The sequence below is a fragment of the Callithrix jacchus genome, chromosome 15 (genome assembly GCF_049354715.1).
Source record: "Callithrix jacchus isolate 240 chromosome 15, calJac240_pri, whole genome shotgun sequence".
NCBI classification, from domain to species: Eukaryota; Metazoa; Chordata; class Mammalia; order Primates; family Cebidae; genus Callithrix; species Callithrix jacchus.
In genome coordinates, this window is record NC_133516.1 from 36,827,731 (window position 1) to 36,847,707 (window position 19,977).

The 19,977-nt window shown below is 43.5% G+C and overlaps 1 protein-coding gene across 28 annotated transcripts in view; it reads left to right on the top strand.

Annotated features, from left to right (window-relative positions):
* CACNA2D3 (calcium voltage-gated channel auxiliary subunit alpha2delta 3) overlaps positions 1-19,977 on the top strand; it is a 923,853-nt gene that overhangs the window by 201,269 nt on the left and 702,607 nt on the right. The gene's annotated exons all lie outside the window — the stretch shown is intronic.

The window sequence follows — 19,977 nt, forward strand, 5'->3', positions numbered from 1 at the left end:
CTGTGACCAGAGAACTCCCGAGTGATAAAGGGGAAAAGAACGTATTCCAGCCTAACTGCAGAGAAACTGTGGGGTTCATGGACTTTCCAGAACCCTTCACTGTTGGCTCCAAGCGAAAGAACCTGACATAGCAGTGTGTCACCAAGATGTTGGTCCCAGTTCTGATTTTTCAGAATATTATGTTGTTGTTGTTGTTGTTCTACACTAGGCCAGGTAGAAAATAATTCCACTTAATTTATACTCAGGCCAGGTGAAAGCAATCTTAAAAGGTTTGTGGGTAGGAGAAATTATGGTGGGTGTGAATCACAGATGCATCACCATCAATAGATCCAAATGACAGAAGAAAGCCATAATAATAATAACAACGATAATAAAAGACCACTGTCTGCAATTTTATAAATTACCAGCAACAAACTAAAGGGTTTCAGAAATATTTTGAATGCATATTTAGTCTGTTTAACCAGGAATGTGTTGGTGGCATTGGTTGTATTTTTTGGTCTTTACTCAGTTTCTCATATGGAGGTGAGGAGCAGCTGGTCCTGCAAACACAGTGAGATTATTTACATTTTCTAAATTAGGTTATGAGGAGAAAATGAAAAGGTAGTTAGGAATTCATTGGCATTCCATTTACACTGCATTCAGTGGAGAGATGACAGCCCTTGCGAGTAATCAGAATCTTTGTTAAAAATCATCTGGGATATCATGTATTGCACATCCCAAGCTTACTGGCAGCCTGAATAGGCTAACATTCAGTGCTTTGTACTGTCAAAGGTAAATGTGGATTTTTTGTTCTTGTGTGCTTTTTAATTGATTTTTCTTTTGTGTGTATGTGTCACTTGGGGGAGGAAAATCAGATCCTTGGGAATATACTTAGAGAGCCTCCCCTCACTGCACCCAGTGACTCTGGAGCGTTTTGTGGGGCTGTTTGATGGGATTTATAGAGAGGAACTTCTCTAGGACTTCTGCAAAGCTGGTGATGGATGTCAGAAAACAGACTCCTCATCCAGATCATGGTTAGGATTGCTCATAGTTGGCCCCACCCCACCCAATGAGCAGGAGTCTTCCTACCTCAAGCAGGTGTCTCTGCAGACGCTCAGACTGCTAACCCGAACTTAGGTTGCGGCCCTGATTTGACTAATGCAGAGGTTGCCTTAGTAAAAACTCGAGGCTGGGCAAAGTTACTGGCTCTCAGCACTTTTACCCAGACGTGAGTAGATGGGTACCAGCTGCACAGAGATGATGGAAGCAGCTCCAGTCTGACTGAAGCACAGTCAGACTCACAGGGGAGCAGAGTCCGGTAGGCAGCTCCTTGGCCAGCCAGTGGGTGGCCTCTATTAGGATGCTTTTTGAGCCAGGCAGCCTGTCTCCAAGTGGACTTCCCTTCAAAGGGCTCAGTGGATCCATTCCCTTGATGTGCTGGGAGTCTGTCATTCCAGTCACTGTGGCCATGGTCGGGGACAGCGCACCAGGCTTGCTGTGCTCCAGTGGGGGAATCAGAGTTGGTTTCTGAGGCCAGATGTGGTGGAAATGATTTTATTCTAGGAAAGTAGGTTCAGCACACATGTGTTCATAATGGAGTGGTGGGCAGGAGTGTAAGGGTGGAGGTTGACACATGAGCATTCATTCCTGTGGGAATTTCTTCACTGAAGGTGGGGAAATAAAAAAGAATCAATCACATCAGAATTGTCAACCTGTGTCCCCCAGGCCAATTCTGGTTGGAGATACCTTTTACTTGGTCTGTGTGGGCTTTAAGGGGGAAAAAAATAAAATCACATATAAAATATGTAATGATATTAAAATATTCAGATTTAAAGCTTGAAAAATGGAGAGGTATAGCCATCCTGGGCTTCCATGTCCACAGAACAGCAATCAGCATCAGCATGAACATCTCGTTGGTTGATTTCCTTGACGTTTATTTGCTACTCTGGCCCCGAGGAACATTGAGTTTGCAACCCCTGCGTTAGACAGATTAGGGTTTCTTTGTGTATATGAAGTAGGTGGCATACTCACAGCTTTCATAATCCCCCACAGAAAGCCAGCTGGAGTCATTGCCATTGTTTTCATCATCGATATCATCTCTGCTGTCATCATCATCATCACATTACTGAGTGCTTCTTGCTTGCCAAGCCACTATGCTATGCTTTGCATATATTATCTCATTTAAGTGATACTTGTGAAGTTCGATTTAAAAAATTCTTGGCTGGGTTTAGGGGAAAGATCATTCACAGGATTTAAGGTAAGAACATGCATAATAAGGGGACATGGAATTTTTCTTTTTTTAAGTTCCTGAACTACCAGATGAGACTATTTCTGAGATTTTCTTCACCGTTAACATTTGAGGATGTTTAGCCTTTGTTCAGCTCTCACCTGTTGGAAGTTCTATTGTTTTCTCCCAATCTCAAAGATATTTGATTCATGTAAATAATTTCCAGTCTGGGCTCATTCATAGAATAATTGGCAAACAAAAATCAGAGCAATCCCCTCCCTCCCTCGATCCACCCTGGTCCCCAGCATACACTTTCCTATAGAATGATGGCTGAGACAGTATTGCTTATGTGGAGAAGGGGATGAAAAATGCTCAAAGTGGCTACATTTGAATATGTGGCACTTATCTCTCTGTGCAGGCACCTTATAGAAAAAATAATTCATTAAACTTCGTTCTAGGAAAAAGAGCATTAAGCCTTCATCAACAACGACACAGAGCTCACCATGGCAGGAACAGGACAATAAAGGAGTTATTTTTGCAGAATTAACAGGAAGAAATTAGCCCCATGTAGCCTTCCTTTTTATCACAGTGTGGTACATTTACATATTTTGAAATTTCACATTTACATAGTCAATGATTTTAAATTAGATTCTCATATCTCCTCTCTGATGTTTGTCATGTGTACAACTTGTCTTAATAACTGAGTTGTTAGCATTTAAAAAGCAGTTATCTAATTATTGGCACAACCTTGAAACATAGCACCCAGTTACCCTTGCAGTTTTTAAGCAGCTTTACTGAGATATAATTTGCATATGTATAGGACACGTGAGCATGCATGTGTATTTACTTATATGCCACTTTGAAACACATCCGATGTATAAATCGAGTTCAGGTTCTCTGATTTATCTGGTAACCACAGCTAGGAACTGGATGGGGTAGTGTTGCTTTGAACTAACGCCTGTCGGGAGTGGGGTGAAGTGCTCATTTCTTTGAGAATTCCTGTCATTTCAAAGAGGAGAAAATAAAAGCTTGAGAGCAGGGGTGCAATTTATGTGTCTTCTCTTACTGTCCTGAGCTATTTTCATTTATCGAAGGCCTGTGCGTGGGTGGGGAATCACACTCACCTCACCTGCCCCGTCTTTCCTTGACCACCTGTCTGCTTTTGGGCTGTGAGTTGTATCAGGGTTGGCTGCTATTAAGATCTAGATTTACAGCCGGCTCCTTCCACACATGGAGTTTATATGCCATTAAGAGAGACAGGAAGGCTTTGAAATCGGGAGTCCTGGCCATGCCACCCAGGGAACCCGGGGAGTGAAGCTAAACATATACCAGGTCCCAGGAGGCAGCAAAAGCAGAAGGAACAGCATGTGAGAAGCTGGAGATGAAGTAGAACGTGGGACTGGTTGAAGGCATTGAGAGGAGGATGGAGTGGAGAGAGCGGTTGGAGAGGAGAGAGCAAGACAAGGGGGTTTCCTGCTGCAAGGGGCCTGGTGTAGTGGGATAGAGGTGGTCGATTCCTATGTTTATTTGAATGTCTTCTCACCACTTTCCAGGCCAGTGGTTGGTCCGTTTTACTCTACTCCCCAAGTTACCCCCAGCACTTCACAAACCTGGCTTGGTGGGCACTAGGCATTCACTGGAAGAGTTTGGGTAGCATTTTAAGAATACAAGAAGTTGCAGCACGGTTTGCATTTCTGTATCTACGTTGCTCATTGGCCACCTCCCTTTCCCTTTGTGTCCAGGGAAAGGCTGCAATGTTCCCCACTTTTCTCTGGGTATTGATTTCCATGCACCTGCAACACCCCCTCAGAAAGTATGTTGCTGTCTCAGTGATCAGAGGCTGCGGTGCCCTGAGATGTCTCCTTTGTTGCCTGTACATCTCCTCCAGCTGAATGCACTGTGGAGGCTGGAGAGCACAGGTCTTTTGTACAGCCCACTGAGAGTGAAGCCCCAGGGCAGCACTCAGGAGGAGGGTGCTGGGAAGTGCAGCCACCTCTATTGTGCTGGGAGAAAGCCTGAGAAGCCCGTGTTTAATGGAAGCAAAGAGCCTGCTTTTTCATTTTCAGCTACATTTAGCAGATAGACCAGTTTGGGATAGACCAGATAGTCCTGTTTAGGGAGGCTGCCCCCCACATTTGGACAATTCATGAGTGTAGGGGACCTCCTAGGAGCCAGCCCAAGGGGGACAGTCACCTGTTGGTTCTCTGAGCTTGTGTTCCATTGGGTCTCAACGCTCTGCAGGCAGTTATAAGGAGACAGTGTGTGATTTGCTAACTTTCAGCGATGGCTGTGGCTCCCCAAGCCCGTTCCCTTAGTCTGCCTCATTGACTCCAGCAATTTAAGAACGGCATCATTGGGGATTACTTCCTCTTATAGAAGTGGAAGTGCAGGACTTTGCCCATACCATTTATTTTGTATGTAGACTTTTGTTTTGTTTTGAGATGGAGTATCACTCTGCTGCCCAGGCTGGAGTGCAGTGGCATGATATAGTCTCACTGCAACCTCTGCCTCCTGGGTTAAAGCAATTCTCATGCCTCAGCCTCCCAAGTAGCTGGGATTACAGGTGCTCGCCACCATGCCCAGCTAATTTTTGTATTTTCAGTAGAGATGGGGTTTCATGAAAATACAAAACTTGGCCAAGCTGGTCTTGAATACATGAGCTCAAGTGATCTGCTCACCTCTGCTTCTCAAAGTGCTAGCATTACAGGCTATTTTGTATGTAGACTTTGATGCACTTAGATGTTCAGTCATCTCTTGGGAAACAGGAGCTAGGCTTTGGAGCCATTGAGACCTGAGTGAGGTTATCCATTATTCACTGACGGCGAGACCCGATCTCCCTGAGTCTCAGTTTTCTTGTCTGTGAAATGGATGTGCTCTCATGCAACAGGCACTGTGACTCTCTGTATACGGCAGGACTGGATTTGAGGCTGGCTCCCTCAGACTAGCCATGAGCCCAGGTCACACGCTCTGTCGTTGAAATGGAAACAATTACACAGCTGACCTCAGAACTAATGTGAGGATCAAATGAGCAAACACGGGCCTGGATGAGTCCACAGGTTACATGGTGAACACTTTATAAACAGTAATTTATTTTTATTTGTATGTGTAAATGGTGTCTTTTACAAGCAGCATAGCAGATACAGGCTCTTATTTCGGCACCAAACTCCCTCATTCAGATCCTGTCCCAGTCATTTAATAGCTGAATAAACTTGTCCAATTTACTTAAACTCCCTAAGCTTTAGGAACCTTAACTCTAAGATGAAGGTTAGAATACCTACTTAGGGGAGTTATTTTGAGGGTCAAATGAGAACATTAATGTAAAGTGTTTCAGCCCAGTGTCTGGCACATAGTTCTACTTCCTGAACACCGGTTACTATTATTCTAATTATTAATATAATCACACAGAAAGTATGGACATGATGGAACACTTAACGGGAATATCTGAAGAGGTTTTAAAAGAAATTCAGCTAGGGCAAATATAACTGTTGTAGGACAGGGGTCCTGATCCAGACCCCAAGAGAGGGTTCTTGGATCTCGCTCAGGAAAGAATTCAGGGCAAATCCGTAAAGTGAAAGCAAGTTTATTAAGAAAGTAGAGGAATAAAGAATGGCTACTCTGTTTGTGGACTAGACAAGGGCTGCTCATTGCTATTTTTTTTATTATTTCTTGATGAGATGCTAAACAAGGGTGAATTATTCATATCTTCCCTTTTTAGACGATATGGAAGAATTTCCTGACATTGCCATAGCATTTGTAAACTGTCATGGCACTGGTGGGAATGTGGCCATCTCTCGTGGCCATCTTGGTTTTGGTGGGCCAGCTCCTTTCCTGCAGCTTGTTTTACCACCCAGGTCTTTATGGCCTGTATCTTATGCCAGCCTCCTATCTCATCCTGTGACTTAGAATACCTAACCATCTGGAAATACAGCCCAGTAGATGTCAGCCTTATTTTATTCAGTCCCTATTTAAGATGGAGCTGCTCTGGTTCCAATGCTTCTGACACTACTGTCTCAGGGAGGTAATCTAGAAGAATCTCTGCCTCCTTGGAATCCCAGGAGACTTGTCTGCAGGGCAGACAAGTTATGGAGAGCTCCCATCTGTGTAGTCTTCTTGAGTGTGGACGCCCTCCTGCTCTGTACAGACTGACTTCTTCATGTGGGCTAACATTAGCTGGGCAAGGTCCCTGAGATGTATGAGTAGAGGAAAGTGACGGCAGAACAGGCCCTACAGTGCAGTGTCTTCCTCGGGGACAGAGGGAGGTTCTCCAAGACTCCGTTTGGTCCTCTCACTACCTTTTCCTGTTTGAGAGAAGGAAAAGCTGCAGGGTAAACAGAATGTTTTGAGAGGAAAGCAAGATTGGCAACCTGAGCTCATTGGCCCCAGCCTGTCAGTGGAACGCAGGATGGTGGGTGAGCATTAGGCTGGTCCTTAAGTGATGTACCTGTGGGAGCCCAGGGGTCACATGCTCATAGCTGTCTGACAATTTCAATAGTTATATATAATTTACATTAGAACGAATATAACTGCCCTTTAAAGCAAATGCATATGTTATGTGAGTTGATTCAAAGAAACATAGTAAGTAAAGGTGAGGTGAGGATGCCAGTTGCAGCCTGCTTTTGGAAGACAGAGACTCCCTAGAACCCAACATTAGTGAAAGGGACAGTTCAAATGTGCTGGATGCGGTCGCAAAAGCCCTGATCACATAGCAACCCACACTGATCTTGAGTGAAGCAATGCATAAAAAATAGCATAAGATTTATAGTACAGTAGCATCTATATAAATTAAAAGTATATGAAACAGCCATGCATTTTCTATAAACATATGCCTCGTTAAGGAGTCCATTGAATCCATTAGAGTGGGTGCAAGTGAGGGAGGGGAATAAAAGTAGAGTCAGGGCTGAAGGAGAAGATATAAATCAAGATGGAGTGGTGCATGGACAGTGATGATGACGTGCTAAGAGTATGACTAGCAGGCTGGGTGCGTTGGCTCACACTTGTAATCCCAGCTCTTTGGGAGGCTGAGGTAGGTAGATCACAAGGTCAAGAGATCAAGACTCTCCTGGCCAACATGGTGAAACTCTGGCTCTACTAAAAATACAAAAATTAGCTGGGTGTGGTGGTATGTGCCACTAATCCCAGCCACTCGGGAGGCTGAGGCAGAGAATTGCTTGAACCAGGGGGTCAGAGGTTGCAGCAAGCCGAGATTGCGCCACTGTCACATCCTAGTGACAGAATGAGACTTTGTCTCAAAAAAAAAAAAAGAGTATGAATAGCTCAAGTTTCTATATACACACAGACACAGAGTGACAAATAGAAATCCGCACACATGGTGGTAGGCAGATGTCTGAAGTTGGGGCAGTCGTACAAAGGTAGAAGGATAACATGTACAGTGAACTTTTATTAACTGCTTTCCTTGTACCTGGCTTCCCATCTTGTGCCCAAGACACATCCTTGCATTTCATTTTCTCAACAGCCTTATGAGGTAGGTGGTATTATTACCTCCTTTTGATGGATTAGGAAACCAAGACAGGTCCAGGGTCACAGACGGAAAGCTTGGCAGAGCGGATACAGGTCTAGTCCGTTTAATTCCAGAGTCCAGATGCATCTATGACGTCGCTGCACAGCCTTCTTTGTCTTAGGATTCCTTTAAAATGAATGCACTTTTAACACCCTTGTTAATACTGCATTGCTTAAGTTCTGCTGTCTCTACATTAGAGGAAAACTAAGTTGTCCCACAGTAGTTGTAGGCCCTATTGAGAAGACTAGACTGGTCCTTTTCCAGGGGAGGGGGATTTACTGATGCAGCCCTTTTGCCACTCCTGATATTTGATTTTGTGCCTCTAAAGTTCCATGTCCTTTTGCTTCCTTTCTTTCTTTGTGTCTTTGGCTACATCCCCCCAATGCCATTCCCTCCTCCTCCTCCCCATTAATGAGCCAGCCAGTAAAATAGCCTCATTTCAAATAGCATCTTCACCCTCCCTTCTTATAGTGGGTGGTTATATAACATTGTCATTCCATGTATGTGTCTTCAAAATGATTTATCAGAAAGATGCACAACTCCATGGCAGGCGGCCGAATCACCTGGAATGCTTTATCGTTTATTTCATTGTCCACAGGGGTAGATCAAGCCATGGACCCCCCTTTGGTCATTAAGACACGGGCCAGCACTTGCATCCAAAATGTTCCAGTGCCCTAAGTGAGTGCCGTGCTTGTGTGGCCTGATGGCTGTTGGCAGGGCTTTGCAAGTGCTCCCGGAGGGCAGTCAACACCAGTAAATCTTAATCACAATGGAGCACTATGGAAAAAGCAAACAGTTCTGAAACTGTGCTATAAATTGTCATCCAGTGATGATTCTGTTTTATTATGGAGGTTAAATTACAGCAATCAGTGGCGCACAGAGGCGCTGCAGTAAGAAAACATTTGGAAACCATGTTTTTCTCCTGTGGCTTGGGTGATGGGTGCACAGGAATAAAACACCATAACTTGTTTATCGTGGGCCGCAAAGGAAAATATAAACTCTAACCACTGCCACCTGGGTGCCCTTTTTCTTTTCTGAACCAAGCAGGTTGTGAGCATATTGCTGTTGCCACAGGAAAATGTGATAGATACACTTGACTTGAAGACAACTTTCAGCTGAGTTTTTCTTCATTTTATAGCTTTTCTTCCTCTCCCCTCCCTGTGTGTGTGTATCTATTTGGATTAGGATGGGCTAGGAGAAGATTAGCCAGAGAATGGCACCTGTCCCCACTGTCTTTCCTGCATTCCCCAGCATGCCAGCCAAAGGGCTCGTAGCTTATGGGCCACTGATTTTTCTCTTTGGGGCGAACAATGGGCTTTGGGACCTCCTGGATCCAGGTTCAAGTCCTGACTCTTCCTCTTGATTGCTGTGTGACTTAGGGAAGGTCATTCCTCTCTCTGAGCCTCCAGATCATCCACTGTAAATTGAGAGCAGCAACTGCCCTGGCTGATGGGGCTTGAGGAGGGAAAGGCCTGTAAAACATGTGTCCCAATTCTGAACACACACCGAAGCCCATGAATTCTTTTTTCTAATTATCATTGCGGAGTCACAGCAGGTACTAGCAGCATCACCACAGGTATTTTAGCATCCCAGTAGCCAAGTTATTTTCTCTAACACTGGGATTATTTTGCAGTCTATAGAGTTTATATATCAAAGCAACTGGTATTACTTCTGGAAGTTCAGTTCGTTATTGCTGAGAACTTACCATCCTCCATGATTTCTGACTTCATTTACAATGAAATAAAAACTTATTGGCAACGTCATTGCATGGTCCTGGCCACACCTGCCTCTCCTAACCCTTTCCCTGCTGAGTTCCCCTGGGGACCTCCTGAAGCTCCGTGAATGTGCCAACCTGTTCTCTTTTCTAGAGTGCCCTTGCATGCAGTGTTTTCTCTGAGTAGAATCTTCTCCACCAAAATCTGGTCCCTCCTTGGCATTCAAGGTTCCCCTGGGATTCTTCTCTTTGGGGCAAACAGCATTCCTTGGCCCTCTTGCCTAAGGTAGAACTTCTTTCACCCTACCCCAGCCCCCCCTTCACTCTCCTAACACCTCCCCATGACCAGCATTACCCTGTCATCTTCTCTCATGTTGTCTTGTTTATACCTTTTCTTCATAGAACTCATCAGTATCTAAAATGACCTTTTAAGGTATCTGGCTCTCCTTCCTCTCCCACTAGAACTTTAGCTCAGTGAGGAGTAGGACCGTATATGTTTTGTTCACCCAGGATAGTGCCTTTTATAGTGCAGACACCCAGGAAGTTCATGGAATGAGTGAATGATCAGAAGCTTTTCTGATGTGCCATTTCCTCCGACCTGAAGGGGTCAGAAAGGTTGGTTCATCCTGGCATATTTTACCTGGAAACTCAAGTAACTTAAATAAGTCTTCTTTAGTTAATAGCCTTTTAAAACATTCTTTGTGAGTTACAGGATGCACTCTAGTGGGTAGAATTAAAACTACTAATGGCACTGTTCACTCCTATTAATTACAGGGTGGAAGGTCATAGAAGATTTGATCATCAGACCCTAATTTTCTTGTGATTTAAAGAGTAAATGTTTATTGAATAACTAATTATGAATTTTACATACATTTACTTAAATATGCTGGAGAGTTATTTCTTGGAGAAAAGATTTCTCCAAAGGTGATGAGTCATAGGGGTTACCTCACTTTTCAGGATGACAAAGGACAAAGAAAAGTGACAGTACTCAAAGAGAAATGATTTTAGAAAACATAGGTTATGGACAAGTTCATCCTATTAAAACACTTGGAAAAATATTGCTCCTACCAGTGTTATTTTTCAGGTTTGTGCTGATAGTGTTACCTACCCACAACACTTTATTATGAACACATGCAAACATGCAACACAATGGAAACAGTTCTGACACACAAATACCCTTATACCCACCGTTGGTTTCTGCCATTGATATTAAGTATCCTCATTGTATCATTTATCTGTTCATCTCTCTATCCTTCTAGCCATTCATTAATACACCTTATTTCTGGTGCATTTCAAAGTGAATTGCAGACTTGTAGTATTTTTAACAATCCATTTGTCCATGTAAAGAAACACATTGATTCTAAAGGTCAGGCTGATATGTAAGTCTAATGTATTTGAAAAGAAATAAATATAAAATTAATCAGAAAATGTATCTTATTCCAGTATTTCAAAAGAATGGTAAGCAAAAAGGTCTATGGTGCTGGCCTGCCAAGTGGTATTTCATGGTATGGATGTACCATGTTGATTTATCCATTCACCAGCTAAGGGACATTTGATGTAATGTGACTGGTGAGGTGGGGCTTGTTCCAAATGAAGTGAGCTTTTGGATTTCTGTGTTTCTCTGGTAATAGATCCTGTGCTTTTCCCCTCACTGTCTATACAGCATCCACTATTCTACTTCCTGGTTTTCCATGGAGATCGGTCCCTTCCTGATCCCCAGTCCACAAGGCTTGCATGGGCCAGATTCCAGGTGTGGGCACGAGACTGAGGTTTGTCTAATCAGAGGGTCCCCACACTCCTCACCACAGGGGTATGAGGTCTGAGCTGCTTTGGTCTCATCACTGACCTGATCTTGTCTCTTCCCAATTTTGCTTTTACTCACTGCTCCCCACTTCCTGGCTCTGAAGCTTTGCACCTGCTGTCCCCTCAGACTGCTCTTCTTCCAGATAGCTGTGTGGCTTGCTCTGGACTTCATTCTGGTCTCTGTTCAAATATCAGTTCTCAAAGAGGTTTTCCATAGTCATCTTCACTAAGACTCTCTGGCCCTTTTCTTCATGTCAGCTAATACATCTCCTGTGTTGCTTAAGCATCTTTGAGTTTCATGAAAGAAGTCCAGGTGAAAATGCTGCATTTGTTCAGACAGTTTTCAGTGTCTGTTCTCTTTATCTTCCAAGTTTCTCAACACTTAGGCTCTCCCAGTGGCCGATCAGTCATCCTGATAGTAGAGCTTCCCAGGGTAGATCATCTGAGCCAGTTCTTGGGTTCCAAGCTATAGTGCCCTTGAGCTCCCAGCTAGGTAACTTGGTGGAGATATACTGGGAAGCTGTGCACAGAGTCTATGTGACCCGGAGGTTTGGCATAGAGAGAAATCCAGAATGGTAGCACCCCAGCATTTCCTCTGACCTGAAGGGGTCAGGAAGGTTGGTTCATCCTGGCATCTGGTATGCATAGGATGGCATTACACACAGAATTGAAAGCCTGGGAGCATGAGTTTGGCATTATTACTGCTACTAGTGTCCCCTTCTTCAGGGCTCAAAACCCTTAGAGGCTGTCAAGTGTTAGTAGCATCTCCAGCAATTGATAGCTACTAGATATTTAGAACCTTCTCCCCTTCATCCATCTGCTGATCCTTACAGAACATCCAAATCTTTCTGTTATCTTAGCTCCTGCTATGATACTTTCACAGTGTATGTAACTAACTGCACTCCTTCAAGCTAAAGTGAGATATTTTTGTTTTTTGGTTTTTTGTATTCCATGGACCTAGCATAGTGCCTAGGTCAATAATGATGGTACTTGTTGAATTTGTAGAATAATATATAACATTTATTAAGTGTTTGCAATGATCAGGCCTGGTTCTAGTTTTATTACACATACAAGTTTATTTAATCTTTACAACATTAAGGGGTAAATGTTGCTATCTCTCCCTCTTGTAGATGAGGAAACTGATTCACAGAGCTGTTATTTGCCAAAGATTACACAGCTGACAAGTGGGTGAGCTTGGACTTGAGCCCATCAATATGTGTTTAATATTTATTTTAGTCATATGTAAAAGTACTATAGCAGTAGTTTAATGTTACTGTGTCACCTAAACATATATTAGAGTGTTTATAATAGAATACCAAAGGCCACTTATCCACTGGACATTTATCGGATCATGCTTCCATATAAATAATAGGCATTGGAGGGCTTTAAAGATGAGGAAGGCAGCTTCAGGATCAGAAAAACTCCTACTGTTGAGTTAGTAATAGACATCTATGCACAAAGCAGTCCTGTGAGGCAGTGGGTCTGAGTATCATTCTAAAGACATAAGATTCTGTTGAAGTGATGGAGATTGATGCTGGTGTGTGTGTGCCAGGAAAGGGCACAGGCAGGCTGGCTGGTAATGTCAGGAGGATTTGGTGGGGTGGGTAGGAGTCGGGGGAGATAACTCCAGGTACAGTATGATTGATGACTTAGGAGCAAGACCTCTTCCTGTGTGAAGCTTTTGCTTCAGAACTTGGAGCTTTGTGCTCCCTCCAAACCAGTAGATCAGGTGACAAATCATTGATAAGAACAGCCCTGCACAAATTACTGACTGGTTTGAACTTTGAAAACACCTCCTGAGTTTCAGGAGATACAACTGACATCAATAACGAGAGTGTCTAAGGTGGTCAACGAGGACTGGTTTGAAGCTGACAAGATGTGTCGTTCACCATTAGCAAAGGTGGCAAGATGCTTCCTGAAGTCTGATCTGAGCTGCAGCCACCCAGGTATAGCTCTTGGGCCATGCAGGGCTTGGCAGGCAGCCTCAGAGGAGCGTGGCGCCCAGGGAGGCCGCACAGAGGAGCGTGGCGCCCAGGGAGCCACCCTAAGTGGCTGAACAGAGTTTGTATGTTTGTGCCAAGACCCCTTCATCGCATCACAGGCCGGTGTGTGGGAGGACACCCTCGCATACTTAAAACAATTTACTGTCTTGCTGCTCAAAGTGACCTTTCTTGAATAGTAAACAGTGGAAACAGATTTATTGCACTAAGCAAGCTTTTAAACTTTTCTTTCCTTCTTGGGAAAATTTGTTTAATCCAGAAAAGTGCTTCTAGGCCTTCAGCGCATTGAAGGCTCCCTTGAGGAGATTGTTAAATGCAGATTCCGGCACGCTACCCTAGAGAGTTGATTCAGCAAACTCGGAGGAGGGCTGGAGAGTTGGATTATTTGTTAAATTATTTTTTCAAGAGACAGGGTCTAGATGTCACCCAGGCTGGAATATAGTTGCATCGTTATTGACTGCAGCCTCAACCCTGTGGTTTCAAGGGATCCTCTCACCATAGCCTCCAGAGTAGCTGGGACTACAGGCATGTGCCCCCACGCCCAGCTAATTTTGTGTAGTTTTTGTAGAGATGGGGTTTCACCATGTGGCTCAGGCTGGTCTTGAACTCTTGAGTTCAAGCAACTCTCTTGCCTCAGCCTCCCATCGTGCTTGGACGACAGGCATGCAGCACCATACCCAGCTAATTTCTTCCTTTTCTTATCTTACTATATTGTGCAGCCTGGTCTTGAACTTCTGGGCTCAAGAGATCCTCTTTCCTCATCCTCTCAAAGTGCTAGGATTACAGGGATGAGCCACCATGCTCTGCGGAGAGTTGGAATTTTAAACCCCCCACCCCACAGCCTAAGAGATCATGGGATCTCATTTTGAGAAGCCTTGAGCCAGAGTAGTAATTTCTAAAGAAGGATATAGACTATTTCTCTGAAGTACAGGGAGTAAATATTGAAATATCTCTTTTAAAATACCTATTTTAAGTTTAAGTTTAGAGTGTATATAGTAGAGCAATAGTAAATTATGATAATGTGCATGATCATGATATTTATACAGTATAATATTGTACATAAATGTATCTATTTGTAGGCATATGCTGACCTTTTTTGCTGTTAGAAATATGCATTTTTGAAAATTCAGAGACAGTTTAAAGGAAGTTTTTACGAGTTATTTTGCTGCAAATTATCTCACCATGTCACAGATAATTAGAGGAAGTAGTGATAGAGTATTACAGTCCACTTATTGGTGACTAACAAGCATGATTATTAAAGGGCACTGCTGAGGAGTTAGGTTCCTGCAGCCTCTCTCTCACCTCTCCCGTAGGCTCCCTGCTCCGTTCCAGGGCACCCCGCAGTTACAGCAGGCACCCTACAGTTACCAGTCACCTGGCATCTGGACTTTTGACTTGATTACGAGTTCATTGATGTCAGAGCAGTGTGTCTTTCTGCCATTTGTGTCTCTGCTCCCACCTCAGTGCCTGGCTCCCCGAATGTTTGGTGACTGAATGAGGGAGGGAGGGAGTAAGGGAGACCTATCCATTGCTTTCTAACATTATCCTTGGCATGCTGGAAACCATAAAGAAAAGCAAATTGGGTTCTGGCAATGAGAAATCATTTATCCCCATACAATTATTTTCTGCCTCATATGCCATCTAATCAGAAGGTTTATATTCCTCAGGGAACTTTTCTTTGGTGGAGACAGACTCATAGGACCTGGCTTGATTCCAGCTTGGCTGCTTATTAACTCTGTGACGTCTATGTAGAAAATGATTCTCCTCTTGGGTGGGAGAAGGGGAGTGTCTCAGTTTCCCCACCAGTACAGTCAGTGAGTTGGAGTGACCCAACTGTCAGAGGTGTGTGAACCAGAGCAACTCCATCTTAAATAGGAACTGGGTAAAATAAGGCTGAAACCTACTGGGCTGCATTCCCAGACGTTTAAGGCATTCCGAGTCACAGGATGGGATGGGAGGTCAGCACAAAATACAGGTTATAAAGACCTTGCTGAATAAGGAGATTTCAGTAGAGGAGCCAGGAAAAACCCACTCAAACCAAAATGGTGATGATAGTGACCTCTGGTCATCCTCACTGCTGCTCTCCTACCGGCGCCATGACAGTTTACACATGCCATTGCTATGTCAGGAAGGTACCCTATATGGTCTAAAAAGGGGAGGCATGAATAATCCAACCCTTGTTTACCATATCATCAAGAAATAACCATAAAAATGCACAACCAGCAGCCCCTGGGGCTGCTCTGTTAAGGAGTAGCCATTCTTTTATTCCTTTACTTTCTTAATAAACTGGCTTTCACTCTGCACTGCAGACTTGCCCTGAATTCTTTCTTGAGCGCGATCCAAGAGCCCTCTCCTGGGCTCTGGATTGGGACCCCTTTCCTGTAACACAACCTCCAGCTATTTCTGTTTCTTCTTCATAATTTTGCCTTTTCTGAGTAGTACCTGTAGAAATGTTTCACAGATTATTTGTCTTTACAATTTCTTCTTTTATTCAGTTTATTTTTAAAGCAGGCTTTAAAACAGTCCTGTTGGGGGAAAAGCAGCTGGTCATAGAAGATACCGAAGAAGGAGAGTGATTCCAAATAGCTTTGCTCAGTTCTAGCTTTTTGCTGTGGCCTGCAAGGCTTTCACTGGAGACCTGTGGTGAGAGGGCAGAGGAGCTGGGATCAGAGTTCCTGAGAGGTTGAGACATTCTTCTTCCTTGTCTCAATTAAGAGGCATCAAGAACAGGAAAAGATAGACTTTTCTCTCTGTGAGGCTCAGTGTCACTTAATGGGGTGTCTAGTGACTACCTCCTGTCACTCCCCAAAGCTCCTCTAAGCCTGATGTCATCTCCATTTGCCTCTACCTTTGCCATGTAAGATTATAAGTCTTTGTAATCTTTTTATGTTTTGATTGTACTTTAAGTTCTGGGATACATGTGTAGATCTTGCAGGATTGTTGCATAGGTACTCACATGCCATGGTCATTTGCTGCCTCCATCCCCCCATCACCTACTAGGCATTTCTCCCAATGTTATCTCTCCCTAACCTCCCCACCCACCGCTATCCCTCCCCTAGACCCCACCTGCCAACAAACCCCAGTGTATGATGTTCTGCTCCCTGTGCCCATGTGTTCTCATTGTTCAATACCCACCTATGAGTGAGAACATGTGGTGCTGGGTTTTCTGTTCTTGTGTCAGTTTGCTGAGAATAATGGTTTCCAGATTCATCCATATTAGCCCTTTGTCAGATGGGTAGACTGCAAAAATTGTTTGCCATTCTGTTGGTTGCCAGTTCACTCTAATGATAGTTTCTTTTGCTGTGCAGAAACTCTTAAGTTTAATTAGATCCCATTTGTCTATTTTGGCTTTTGCTGCCATTGCTTTTGGTGTTTCAGTCATGAAGTCCTTGCCTATGCCTATGTCATGAATGGTTTTGCCTATGTTTCCTTCTAGGGTTTTTATGGTGTTAGGTCTTATGTTTCAATCTTTAATCCACCTGGAGTTAATTTTAGTGTAAAGTATGAGGAAGGGGTCCAGTTTCAGCTTTTTGCACATGGCTAGCCAGTTTTCCCAACACCATTTAATAGACAGGGAATCTTTTCCCCATTGCTTATTTTTCTCAGGTTTGTCAAAGATCAGATGGTTGTAGATGTGTGGCATTACTTCTGAGGCCTCTGTTCTGTCCCATTGATCTATATGTCTGTTTTGGTACCAGTACCATGCTGTTTTGATTACTCTTGCCTTGTAGTATAGTTTGAAGTCCTGTAGCATGATGCCTCCAGCTTTGTTCTTTTTGCTTAGGATCGTCTTGGCTATGTAGGCTCTCTTTTGGTTCCATATGAAGTTTAAAGTGGTTTTCTTCAGTTCTGTGAAGAAGGTCAATGGTAGCTTGATGGGGATAGCACTGAATCTGTAAATTACTTTGGGCAGTATGGCCATTTTTACAATATTGATTCTTCCTAACCATGAGCATGGAATGTTTTTCCATCTGTTTTTGTCCTCTCTTATTTCCTTGAGCAGTGGTTTGTAGTTCTCCTTGAAGAGGTCCTCCCCATCCTTTGTTAGTTGTATTCCTAGGTATTTTATTCTCTTTGTAGCAATTGTGAATGGGAGTTTGCTCATGATTTGGCTCTCTGTTTGTCTGTTATTTGTGTATAGGAATGCTTGTGATTTCTGCACATCAATTTTGTATCCTGAGACTTTGCTGAAATTGCTTATCAGCTTAAGGAGATTTTGGGTTGAGACGATGGGGTCTTCTAAATATGCAATCATGTAGTCTGCAAATAGAGACAATTTGACTTCCTATTTTCCTAATTGAATATCCTTTATTTCTTTTTCTTGCCTGCTCTGGCTAGAACTTCCAGTACTATATTGAATAGGAATGTTGAAAGAGGGCATCCTTGTCTAGTGCCAGTTTGGAAAGGGAATGCTTCCAGGTTTTGCTCATTCAGTATGATGTTGGCTGTGGGTTTGTCATAAATAGCTTTTATTATTTTGAGATACGTTCCATCTGTACCTGGTTTATTGGGAGTTTTTAGCATAAAGCGCTGTTGAATTTTGTCAAAGGCCTTCTCTGCATCTATTGAGATAATCATGTGGCTGTTGTCTTTGGTTCTGTTTATGTGGTGAATTACATTTACAGATTTGAGTATGTTGAACCAGCCTTGCATTCCTGGGATGAAGCCTACTTGATTGTGATGGATAAGCTTTCTGATGTGCTGTTGCATTTGGTTTGCCAGTATTTTACTGAAGAGTTTTGCATCGATGTTCATCATGGATATTGGCTTGAAGTTTTCTTTTTCAGTTGTGTCTCTGCCAGGTTTTGGTATCAGGATGATGCTGTTCTCATAAAATGAGTTAGGGAAGATTCCCTCATTTTGTATTGTTTGGAATAGTTTCAGAAGGAATGGGCCAGCTCTTCTTTCTATGTCTGGTAGAATTCGGCTGTGAACCTGTCTGGGCCTGGACTTTTTTTGGTTGTTAGGCTATTAATTGCTGTCTGAACTTCAGACCTTGTTATTGGTCTATTCAGGGATTCAACTTTTTACTGATTTAGTCTTAGGTGGGTGTAAGTGTCCAGGAATTTATCCATTTCTTCTAGATTTACTGGTTTATGTGCATAGAGTTGTTTGTATTAATCTTGGATGGTAGGATGTTGAATATTGGCCCCACCTCTCTTCTGGCTTGTAGAGTTTCTGCCAAGAGATCCACTGTGAGTCTGATGGCCTTCCCTTTGTGGGTGACCAGCCTTTCTCTCTGGCTTCCCTTAGTGTTTTTCCTTCATTTCAATCCCGGTGAATCTGATCATTATGTGCCTTGGGATTGCTCTTCTTGAGGAGTATCTTTGTGATGTTCTCTGTATTTCCTGGATTTGATTGTTGGCCTGCCCTGTTAGGTTGGGGAAGTACTCCTGGATAATATCCTGAAGATATTTTCCAGCTTGGATTCATTCTCCCCATCACATTCAGGTATACCTATCAAACGTAGATTAGGTCTTTTCACATAATCCCATATTTCTTGGAGGCTTTGTTCATTTCTTTTCACTGTTTTTTCTCTAATTGTGCCTTCTCATTTTATTTCATTGAGCTGATTTTTAGTCTCTGATACCCTTTCTTCTGCTTGATTGATTCAGCTGTTGAAACTTGTGTATGCTTCACAAAGTTGTCGTGCTTTGTTTTTCAGCTCCATCAAGTTGTTATATTCTTCTCTAAGCTGGCTATTCTAGTTAGCATTTCTCCTAACCTTTTTTCAGGGTTTTTAGTTTCTTTGCATTGGGTTAGAACATGTTCCCTTATTTCAGAGAAGTTTGTTATTACCCACCGTCTGAAGCCTGCTTCTCTCAGTTCATCAAACTCATTCTCCATCCTGTTTTATTCCCCTGCTGGTGAGGAGTTATTATCACTTGGAGGAGGAGAGACATTCTGGTCTTTGATGATTTCATCCTTTATGTGCTGGTTTCTTCCCATCTTCATGGGTTTAATCTACCTTTGATCTTTGAAGTTGGTGATTTTGGATAGTGTCTCTGAGTGGATGTCCTTTCTGTTGATGTTAAAGCTATTTCTTTTTTGTTTTTTAGTTTTCCTTCTAACAGGCCCCTCTGCTGTAGAACTGCTGGAGGTCCACTTCAGACCTTGCTTGCCTGGAATCACCCATGGGGGCTGCAGCACAGCAAGTATTGCTGCCTGATCTCTCCTCTGGTAGCTTCGTCCCAGAAGGGTACCTGCCAGTTGTCAGCCATAGCTTTCCTGTATATGGCATCTTTTTGGTTATGCCGTGGTCAGGGAGTTGCTTGAGGAAGCAGTCTGTCCCTTGTCTGTCTGTAGGGGTGCTGCTGGGCTACCACAGGCTCAGTCCAGCTGCTGTATAAGCTTCCTCTGGACTTTACACAGGTAAAAGCAGCTAAGGGGGATGCCCTTCCCCCACCTGAGCTCGATTGTTGAGCTCAAACTGATGTGCTGACTGCAAAACTCTCAAGTGAGAGGGCTCCAGTTTGTTAGTCGTGGGGGTGTGACCTGTCAAGCTGTATCACCTGTCTCCCTACTTTCAGCTCCCCCTCTTTCTGGGGAGTGGGAAGTTCCATCCCTCAGGCACTCTCGGTGCTGGTCCAAAACGTCCTCCCAGATCTGTGCCAACAACCTGTGGCACCGGCTGGAGCTGCCACTCTGATCTGTGCTAGTAACTTGCAATGCTTTTTAGCCTCATGGGGATCTCCTTGTCTGTGGGTTGCAAAGGTGATGGGAGAAGTGCAGTATC